Genomic DNA, 11,535 nt, shown 5'->3' on the forward strand with positions numbered 1-11,535 from the left:
ATTTTCTCAGCACAAGCACGACTGTGGCAAATTGGCTGGCTCTGTGCATAGTCCAGGTCCCAACCCCAGACCCCAGAAGCAGTACGGATTTCCCCAGGAAGCAGAGGGAGAAATCTCAAAGGTAATAGAGAATTTACTTGACCAAGGCGTACTGAGATCAGTAGCCTCCACAAACAACGCACCTATTTGGCCTGTCAGGAAACCGGATGGATCATGATGACTGACCATTGATTACCGGGAACTGAATAAAGTAACCCCAGCAGCAGCCCCCACCGTAGCCACGAGTCCCGAGACCATGCTCAAACAGATTCCAGTCAAAACTAATTTCGGTTTTGGACATTAGCAACGGCTTTTGGTCCATTCCATTGGATAAAGCGTGCCAGTACAAATTCACCTTCACATTCCAGGGACAACAATATACGTGGACGTGCCTTCCACAAGGTTTCCACAACTCCCCCTCCATTTTCCACCGACTACTGGCAAATGGATTAGCAAAATTTTCCCACCCCGAATGTCTGGTCCAGTATGTAGACGACTTGCTACTACAGATAGACACAAAGGGAGAGCACATTTCACTTCTCGCCAAACGCCTAGGACTCCTAAAAGAAATTGGATGTAAAGTCAACCCCAAGAAGGCCCAGATTTTGAAAAAAAAAGTGATTTATTTGGGTACAGTAATCACTCATGGTAAACGCGAGATCGAGCAAAAGAGAATTGACTCGATCGTCAAATTGCCCCTTCCCCACAATGTCTCAGCCCTCCGGTCATTTCTAGGACTGGTTGGCTACTGCCAAAACCACATTGACGGTTTCGCCATGAAAGCAGCGCCCCTATCCGAACGTCTCGAGAAGAAGGCACCTTGGGAATGGCGTCCACAGCATACGGATGCCGTGGATGCTTTAAAAGAGCACTCAGCACAGCCCCCACACTGCAGGTCCCAGATTCACTTTCCCCGTTCGCTATTGAAGTAGCAAGCAGCGACCGAACCCTTTCGGCCCTGCTCCTCCAGGAACGCCATGACCAATTACGCCCCATAGCATACATCTCGAGCGTTTTAGATCCTGTCGAGCAAGGATTTTCTGCCTGTGAAAGGCACCTGCTCGCAGTTTTTTGGGCAGTACAGTCTTTGCCTACATTACAGGACTCAACCCCATCATCATCCTCACTGAACACACCCCGACACAGCTATTGTTAGACGGCCGACTTAAAGATGGCAGTCAGCCAAATCCGAGCAGCCCGTTGGACCCTTCTTTTACAGGGACGGGACATTACAGTGAAAAGAACCAAGACCCACATCTTCCTTGCCAATAATTTGCAGTATGCAGGCACCCCTCATGAGTGTGAGATCATCGCCACAAAACACAAAACAGGCCCATTTATACCTCAGACACCCCCCAGGAAAGCAGGTAGTACACCCCAGAGTCCCCAACCCACAGACACGTGGGTGGATGGCTCCTCCACAGTATTAAATGGAAAAAGAATCACCGGTTGCGGCATTTATATAGAGGGCGTGCAGGGACGCGCCCTAGTTGAGATTTCACTAAAGTTGCCAGGACACTTAGGCTCACAGGCAGCAGAACTGGCAGCAATCGCTTATATTGTAGACCACCCCGTCTCGTTCCCAACCCCAGCAGACATCCAATTGGACAGCTTGTATGTCCATAATAGTTTAACGGAATTCCTACCCCTGTGGGGAACGAGAGGATTTGTTTCCGCAGATGGAAAGCCCCTACCCTCAGCCCCATTACTCCGACATATCTTAGAGACAGCGAAAGATAGAAAATATGGCATCATTAAGGTTCGCAGTCATCACCGTTCTTCCCCCCCCCCCCCAGCGCCCCAGTACACGCAGTTCAGGTCTCACAGACCAACATTCAGGATCTAGCGAAAGCACAGAAGGAAGGTGAGAAACTCAGGGAAGTTTTAAATGGAACCTTCCCAGCCCTGTATAAGTTTAAAAATGCAACAACCACACATGACGGTGTGATTTTGAAAGAAGGCATTTATGTAATTCCCAGGCAGGACAGGAACCAGATCATTTGTCAGTTCCATGACAATCATGGACGCCAAGGCATTGAACCCACCTTAGCCCACCTCAGACCGCTCTGCTGGTGACCTGATTTCATAACCGATGTAACCCACTACATTGAGAATTGCTTGATCTGTGCCCAGAACAATCCAGACAGATATGCAAAAAAGGCTCAACTTAGTCATACCCGCCCCCTTAATGGCCCCTGGACGAATCTGCAGATAGATTACATAGGACCCCTGCCCCTTGCAGAAATGGTTATAAGTATGTGTTGGTAGTCATCGACACCTTCACAAAATGGGTGGAAGCTTTTCCATCAAGAATGAATACGGGGTAAACAACAGCTAAAATCCTAACACACCACAACTTCACAAGATGGGGCCTCTCCCACAGTGTAGAGTCCGATCAAGGCTCCCATTTTACAGGACGCGTAATGAAAAACGTCCTCACAATTTTCGGCATTAGACAAAAGTTTCACATCACATACCACCCCCAGTCAAGTGGTATTGTAGAGAGGATGATCAGGAGATTAAAAGCCACCATCAGGAAAATGGTGCAGCAGAATAACAGCACCTGGGATTCAGTTCTCCCATTTGCTTTAATGTTTTTATGGAACACGGTATCCACGTCCACAGGATACACCCCCCACACTCTCATGACCGGACGCCCCATGAAAGGGACAGGGTATTTATTAGGACTGGATTTGGCCAGCCCTGCAGTCACAGCCCTCACACATGAAAATGCTGTACAGCAGCTAATTGAGAATATAAAGGCAGCCCAACTCGCAGCAGCTGTGAGACTTGGGACATGAGGAAACAGAGCAAGGCTTGTTTCGACAAAACAGTACACGCCACTGAGTTTGCAGTAGGGCAGCAAGTGAAGCTTTCCCTATACAACCCCAGTTCATTCCGTTCCCCTAAATTTTCCGGACCATACTCCATTTCGGACAAAGTCAGCCTCTCGGTATACAAGATTACATATCCCAATGGCAAGTTTGCGTGGTTTCACATAAACCAGCTCAAGGTTTATGGCTCGCAGAATAACCATACACACCACATCTTGCTCGCAGCAGCAGATGATCACGCCCCGCCCACAGATGACACATTCCTACTCTCCCCCAGCCAGTCCAGCCCGTCCTCAGACACAACTTCAACTCCATTCCCAGAGGCACGACCCCACCTCTCCCTTCCTTCAACCAGCAGCGACAGCGACAGTGATAGCAATAGCAATGACGACAGCCACAGCACACCACATTATGATTATCCCCCTGTACCAGTCCCCACTCCCAGCGAATCCGAGCATGATTTCAGTGACCCCTTTGAGATTAATACATCAAAGCCCCTAACCCAGACCCACCGCCCGACGATTACGGATTGAACCCTAGTATCTCCAAACTTGACACACGATTCTGGCACCGAGACAATTCATTCAGGCTCACCCGGAATGATGAGATGGACCCCAATTTGCCCCATGCAGCTTTAGCAAAATTACTCCAGTCAAGAGTATGGCAGCCGGGAGAAGATGATGACATAGACTCTGACTCCCATCAAACGAATCCCTTTGCGACTCTGTTCGCGATTGAGCAATGAGGTGTCCAGATGATGATAAAAAGGAACCGATGGAGAGATACGGTGTCCTTTCTGATGGAACCTGTAGTATGTTTGTTCGTTAGTGTTGATGTTAAGTGTTTGTTTTAAAATTGCACGTTTTCACGACCCCCCGACACCACTCCTTTAACGCCCCCTGGCAGTTAATGGAACAAGTTTGTCCACAGACAACCATTGGAACAAGTTTGTCCACAGAAAGCTATTTAGAGGTAAAATTTTGCCCACAGACAACAGTTCATAACTGCTCTTCTGCTTCGAGGCAGGCGATGCATAACTGCAACCCCCACAACGACCACATTCTTCCCCATTCTTGCCGGTTGCTCAGGCAGTGGAGATACGGCACTGGTCCCCGCCCTGCCTGAGGATCCCCCCTCTGGTCAGCTACTCTCAGGTAGAGCACAAAGAGCACTGATCACCATCCTACCCGGGGATTCTTACCCGCCACGGCCCATAAGAACCCCATTCAGAACATTTGGTTCAAAACTCTTTTGTTTGTTTTACGGCGACCCTTAGGTTGCTGTCCATATGCTATTTACATCCTCAAACATTGGGATGGTAAATCGCACAGGCTGCGAGACGGCTCACACTGTGTCAGTATTTTTCTCGGATGTCTTGTCCATATATTCGTTTTTTTTTTAAATGAGGGAGTCACAGATGGTGACCAATTATAAAGGGTAATTGGCAATAAAGGACAGACAGACAGACATACGAGATCTTAAGCAAGATAATAACAGATATTATGCCTGTGTTCGCAGAATTCCGGAAACTCAGGAACCCTAGAGGAAGAGAAAGAAGAAAACCGACAACAGGAAAGATGAAGACGACCTCCATCTTTTACACCTGGATCTTAGCGGGATCCCTTCGATTGCACGCGGACACTAACCCCCTCACCCCTACCACACAAGCCGGCAATGATTCCCACCCCTGCAATACACAGAGCCCAGCGACAGTTGACAATACCCCGACCTGGTGTGATAAGTTTATCACCTGGTATTCACTATCATATGTAGTAGAAGCCCTCTTAGTACTGGCGATACTTTGCAGTGTTGTGCCGACAGTTAGAATCAGGAAATGGCGACGGAGAGCCTACCGCTCTCGCACCCCGGTATACACGTTTAGGTCCCCTATCTTCGAACTTCACCAAACCCCCGAACCCCTTGACATGAATTAAAGTGCATCCTGTTTTTTTTGTGTGTTTTGTTTGTTCAATAAAGAAATGTAAACTCTGTGCTTGACTGCCAAGCCAGAGAAATGTGTGTGCTGCTATTTGTACAGTCAAGATGTTTACAGTAAATTTTTGGATAGTTTATTGAGGATAGGTAGAGGTTCCAGTTTCTTTATTTTGTAATGCATGCCTGAATGTCATAGCGCCCCGTAGAGTTTTATAATAATGTATGTATTTAAAATGATTTTAGGTAAAATTGTGTTTCATAGGATAGGGCAGTGTAGAGCCTACTTATGGGTGCCCCGCTTGGTCAGAGAACGAAGACGACGCAGTAATGTGATCCTTCACGCTTCGCGTTGAGGATCACAAGGAGGGAGTGTAGCCACCTGGGATGGCCACGTACCGATTACAAAATGGACACTTTGCAAAGAATGCAGGGAAAATGGATAATACTGAGAAAGCAAGCAGGTGCAAGGTTTGTCTGTTGATTGGAGCTGTAGCTCCCAGACAAGACCGATACTTACCATACTAATGAGCCATCTCCGGGGACAAAAGAGTAACATTTAGGTCAACGATACTAAGGCAGACACCCCGGCGCCAGAGGAGACTAGAACAAAGCAGGCCAACAGCCACCTAGTGCTCGCCCAGCAATCAGGGCACCCACCCCTTTATTGGAGGAAATCGATAGGAATGATCAAGATGATCAAATTAATTGGGACCAAGTTCAAGGCCCGCCCAAAAGCGCACAAAGCCCCCTTTGGGTATAAGAAGAAACCCCCGAGAGAGAATCGCTCTCTTGGCCTTGGCTCTCAGCGAGGAGCTGCACCAGATCACGGTTTTAAACCTTGTGGCGGTATCGAAAGATACCTGCCGACTCTTGAGCAAACGTGATTAGAATTAAGGAAGGCGACCATATTAACCGCCATAGACAGAGCTAATTAAAGAGAGAACACAACGAGCAACAGAGGCAACACCATACATGCACCAGCAAACATCCGAACACACAGGGGATGGGACACAGCTCCGAGGACATTCCATGGCCTGAAGGTGGATGGGTGCCACAGAGAAGGGTGGAGGTGGGGTGGTGGGAATGGGGGTGAGGGAATGTCTGGCGAGATGGGCCAAGGGTTCGAAACTCGGCGCGCATTGCAGAAGAAAGTGACAGAGGCATCATACTAATTGTGGGCAAAGGAGTTTATTGTGTTTTACAATTTCCCACCCTCCCGATGGTGCTGCCCCTCCCTGGTGCCCTCAGTGATCCTCAATGTACTTTCCCTTCCCAGCTCCACCACTACGTCAAGGTGTGTCCTCAGGATGCACATCTGAGGTGGAGGCAGCCAGCTGCTTACCACGTCCCTGGCCTTTGGTGCCGCTGGAGGGCATGCTGTGGGGGCTCTGAGATCGGAGTGCCCCGGCTCACTTCTCGGCAGCACATGCACAGCCGTGTCACCCTGTTCCAGGTGTTGGCTGAGAGATGCGGCCTCATCAGAGGGGTGGACTCAGGGGAGCTGGTGGCCACCATCCCCACTCCATGGGACGAGTCTGTGTTGGCACCCAGCGCCCTCTCATCCCGCTCCGTGCCCATGGAGGCCCATAGGGCCCTGGAATTCCACTTGGGACAGAGGGGCAGCTGGTTCGAACCCCGGCTGCCCCTGCATTATTTGGCTCTGCCAGCCTTGGCGGCTCCCATGGTCTGCACCATCGTATCGACGCCCTCGGCAATGCTCCTCAGTGATTGGGCCATGCTCTGCAGCACCTCAGCATTGCCCATCTGCAACTGGGACAAGCTCTACAGCGCCTCGGCATTGCCCACCTGAGAGCAGACATGTCCTGCAGAACCTCATCAAGGTCAGCCTGGTACTGGGTCATATTTCCCAGCTGGCAGACATTCTGCCGAGACCCTTAGCCATGGCCATCACTGACTGCGTAATGCCTTGTACACCTTCACTAATGCTGCTGACATCATGCACCAGGCTCTTCACTCCGGTCGCCAGCCTAGCAGCATTGGCCTCAGTGCCATGCCAGCTGGCAACAGATCCAGCGCCCGTAGCCTCTGGGTATCCTCCAAATGGTTATGGATCTGGAGTGAAGCTGACATCTCCCTCTGAATGTACTGAATGCACTCTAATGTCTCCATCAGCTCTGGCCTGACCTCTTCCACAGGCTCAGCATCTGGGATCCAGCAGCGCTCCGAGTGCTGTCTTCCTGGGGGTTCCTGCCTCCACCTGATGTACATCAGCAGCTGTGTGGTGCTCACCAGATTGTGCCCAGACACCTGACGACTAACATTTCCCGCTGAGGTGCGTGTATCTGCACTGGTGGAGGGTGGGGAAGACAGCTGTGACGCGACTATTATGGTGGCATCTCGGAGCTCTCCTCCGAGGTGGTCAGATACTGGAGAGGGGGCCACATGGGGTAGGCCAGCTCTGTCGGCTGTAGGACATGCAGGAGAATGGACATGTGGTCAGTGGAAGGGATTAGTCACTCAGTAAGGCAATAATAACTCATGTTTGATGGGTTCTCCGGTTGGAGCCCGGCAGTTTCTCACCTTTGCGGTATCCGCCAGCGTCCGCGTTGGTCACCGCCCTGTCCTCGACCACCCCAGTCACCTCCAGGGACTGTTCCTCGAAGACAATGAGGATTCTGTTGTCTAGCACACCACCACCAGTCTAGGCCCTCTCCCGGTGATTGTGGAAGAGCTTATCCTGAGGCGACGCATTGTTAGCCACACGCATGGTTCACAGTGGTGGAAGGGGGGGGGGGGGGGGGGTGTGAATTGTGAAGGAAGGGTTGGGGAAGGGTTGAAGGGAAGGGTGGAGGGAAGGCTGGGGCTCGAATGAAAAGTTGAGTGGGGGTGGATGCTCCCATGGGGCAGAAACGTCTTGTGGGGGGGGGGAGAGGGGCTGAGCGTTGGTGTCTACTCACTCCTGCTACCGTATAGGTCATTGACCTTTTTCTTGCACTGGAAGCAAGTCCTCCTGGTCACAGCCGCTGCCACTTTGTCCCAGGCAGCACTGGTTGCCCTATCGCTGACCCTTCTGGACCCTCGGGGGAACAGGACATTCCTTCTGGCCTCCACAGTGTCTATTAAGATCATAAGACATAGGAGCAGAATTAGGAGCAGAATTCGGCCATCGGCCCATCGCGTCTGCTCCGCCATTCAATCATGGCTGATATTTTTCTCATCCCCATTCTTCTGCTTTCTCACCATAACCCCTGATCCCCTTATTAATCAAGAACCTATCTATCTCTGTCTCAAAGACACTCAGTGATTTGGCTCACAGACTCACCACCCTCTGGCTGAAGAAATTCCTCCTCATCTCAGTTTTAAAGGATCGTCCCTTTAGTCTGACATTGTGTCCTCTGCTTCTAGTGTTTCCTACAAGTGGAAGCATCCTCTCCACGTCTAGCAGCCTTCCCAGTTCTGTGTCCCTGAAGCTTGGGACTGGTTTCCTGGGCGCCACTGTTGCGAGCTGGCTGGTGTTGGCTGAGCAAGTGCAGCTTAAGTGCTGCTCGACCTTGTTAGCGGGAGGCCGGCGAATATGGTGCCGGTGAAGCAGCTGGCGAGCCTTCATTTGCGGCAAAGCCCGTGAGGCCTCATTAAGTGGACCAATTAACATTGAATAACGTTGCTGCCCTCATTGGGCCGAACGCTGGGAAACACGCTCCAGTTCCCACTCTCTACAACATTTGGAAATCCTTCCAGAGAATGGCTCTATGTCTCGCGCAATCTTTCTCACTCAGGGCCGGGTGAGACAGGAACAGTGAAGGGAACCGTCGGCTGCGGCAGCGGGGTGCAAATGGAGCACAGTAAACAGTAGGTAAGGAGAGGGAGGGATGTAGCTTGGGGTTTGTAGTAATCCAGGGGAGGCAGGAGTTCCGTCACCACACCAATATTTATTTACAATAACGATATTACAGGAGCAGCTACAAACAGTGCTGCTAGCAGTCCAGTCAACTTAAGGCTGCTCACAAAGCCTACACAGGAGATTATATGGGCCCCCTCAATGAGCTATCATTGAGGGAGCTCATACTCCAGTTGGCCAACCAATAAAGCCAATTGGAGTTCATTACACCCCTCCCCCCCCCCCCCCCCCCCCCAAGGTCCGAGGAATTCCTGCCAGCTGGCATTCCTCTGAGCTTCTTCCTGCTCCTCATGTCTGGGTCTGTCACCTCTGTGTCGTCCACCGGGTCGTTTTCCGAAGTGGGCGGGGTGTACCTTATAGGTGCCCGTCTTTTCCTTGTCGCGGCGGCCTCGTTGAGTGTGTCCATCTCCGACTCTGATGACTGGATGATGGGGTCTGGAGAAATTGCTCGGGGCTGGGGTGTGGGTATCCTTTCCGTCTGGGCTATCCCAGCTTGAGGCGGTCCTGCTTCTCCTGCCTCCAGGTGTGGTTCCGCTGCCCTTATTTGGTCTAGGTGTTTCTTCAGCACCTTACCTCCTATTGAAACTTCATAGGATATGGGCCCTGTTTGGGACTCTACCGTGCCTTTGACCCACGTTGGTCCATTCCCATAATTCTTGACCCAAACCGGTGCCCCCACCTGGAAATGTCTCTGCTGCCGACTATTATCATGCCCCCTGCGTTGGGCCTCCTGTTGTTTCTCCACTTTCCCCGTTAAATTTGGGAAAAGGAGACTCAGGCTCGTTCGCAGCCGCCTTCCCATTAAGAGTTCAGCTGGCGGTATGCCCGTTGTGGAATGCGGTGTGGTCCTGTAATCAAACAGCCAGCGGGAGAGCTTTGTGTCTATTGACGCTGCCGGCTGCTTCTTGAGTCCCGCTTTAAGTGTCTGGACCGCTCTCTCTGCCAGGCCGTTGGTCGCTGGATGGTAAGGGGCCGTTTTGATGTGACGGACTCCGTTTTCCTTCAGGAATTTTCCAAATTCCCCACTTGTGAATGCCGTTCCGTTGTCCGACACCAATACCTCCGGAAGTCCATGTGTTGCAAACGAGGCCCTGAGCTTTTCAATTGTCGATGCTGTGCTTGCCGTGTTTACCCATGGATGTCCAACCATTTGGAGTGGGCGTCCACTATCACCAAAAACATTGAGCCCATTAAAGGGCCGGCGTGGTCAATATGCAGGAGGGTCCACGGTCTGCCTGGCCATTCCCACGGGTGCAATGGTGCCGCTGGTGGCACTCTTTGCCCCTGTTGGCACTCCTGGCACCGACGTACCAAGGCTGCTATGTCTGTGTCCAAACCTGGCCACCAAACGTAGCTTCGAGCTAGCATCTTCATTTTAGACACCCCTGGGTGTCCGTGATGTAACTCAGTTAAGATTGCCTGACGGCCCTGAGCTGGGACGATTACCCGGGCTCCCCATAATAGGATACCGTCTTCTACGGTTATTTGGTCCCTTCTGCTCCAGTATGGGTGCATCTGGGGCTCCACTGGTCTTTCCAGTTCCCCTGTTAGCAGTAAATGCTTCATCTTGGATAAAACTGGGTCTTTTTGCGTCCACAACCGAATATGTTGTGCGTATACTGGTAGGGTGTCCAAAAAATTTAGAGTCATTACTGTCTCCTCTACTTTTGGTATTTGCGGCGGAGTGTCCGGGAGGGGAAGTCTGCACAAAGCATCTGCATTTGCTACTCGCGTTCCCGGTCTGTGCTCCAGAACGTATCTATATGCCGCCAGTAGCAACGCCCAGCGTTGGATTCTAGCTGATGCAATCGGGGGTATTGACTTGTCTTCTTTTAATAACCCTAATAACGGCTTATGGTCCGTCACTATGGTGAATTTCTGCCCGTACAGATACTGGTGACATTTTTTTACTGCGAATATCTCCGCCAGTCCTTCCTTCTTGATTTGGGCGTACTTCCTCTCAGCCATCGCCAAGGTCCTCGAAGCATAGGCTATTGGCCGTTCTTTCCCATTCCTTCCTCTGTGGGCTAAGACAGCTCCTACCCCATAGGGGGATGCATCACAAGTGTCCACCAACTCCTTCCTTGGGTCATAATGCTCTAGGACATTTTTGGATGACAGCTGTTCCTTAATGTACCTAAATGCTCTGTTTTGGCGGGTGGACCATTTCCATTCTTGCCCCTTTTTTAGTAGCTGGTGGAGGGGTTCTAGGATGGACGCCCTATTTTCAATAAATTTTCCATAATAGGTTACCAACCCTAGAAATGATCGTAACTCCTGGACCGTGGTGGGAGCTGGGGCTTCTTTTATTGCCCTTACTCTGTCTTCTAATGGATGTAAGCCTGACTCGTCTACTTTATATCCCAGGTACGTCACTTGTGGGGCCAGAAAAACACATTTTTCCCTTTTTAGCCGTACGCCTGCCTTTGCAAAACGCCTGAGCACTTCCTCCAGGTTCCTTAAGTGTTCCCTGTTTGTCCTACCCGTGATTAAGACATCGTCCAAATAAATCACCACCTGCGGTAGTCCCTGCAGAATATTTTCCATCGTACGCTGGAATATAGCGCAGGCTGATGACATGCCGAAAGGTAGCCTAGTGTAACGAAAAAGGCCCTTCAGGGTGTTGATCGTAGCGAGCTTCTGGGAGCCCTTGTCCAGTTTTAACTGCAGGTAGGCGTGGCTCATATCTAGTTTTGTGAACAAAGGCCCACCTGCCAATTTGGCATATAGGTCGTCTATTTTTGGGATTGGGTATTTGTCCAGCAGTGTGTATTAGTTTACTGTCTGTTTGAAATCTCCACAGAGACGTATCGAGCCGTCTGGCTTCAAAATTGGTACCACCGGCGCTGCCCATTCCGAGGTCTGATA

Source organism: Scyliorhinus canicula, chromosome 2 (genome assembly GCF_902713615.1).
Source record: "Scyliorhinus canicula chromosome 2, sScyCan1.1, whole genome shotgun sequence".
Classification (NCBI taxonomy): Eukaryota; Metazoa; Chordata; class Chondrichthyes; order Carcharhiniformes; family Scyliorhinidae; genus Scyliorhinus; species Scyliorhinus canicula.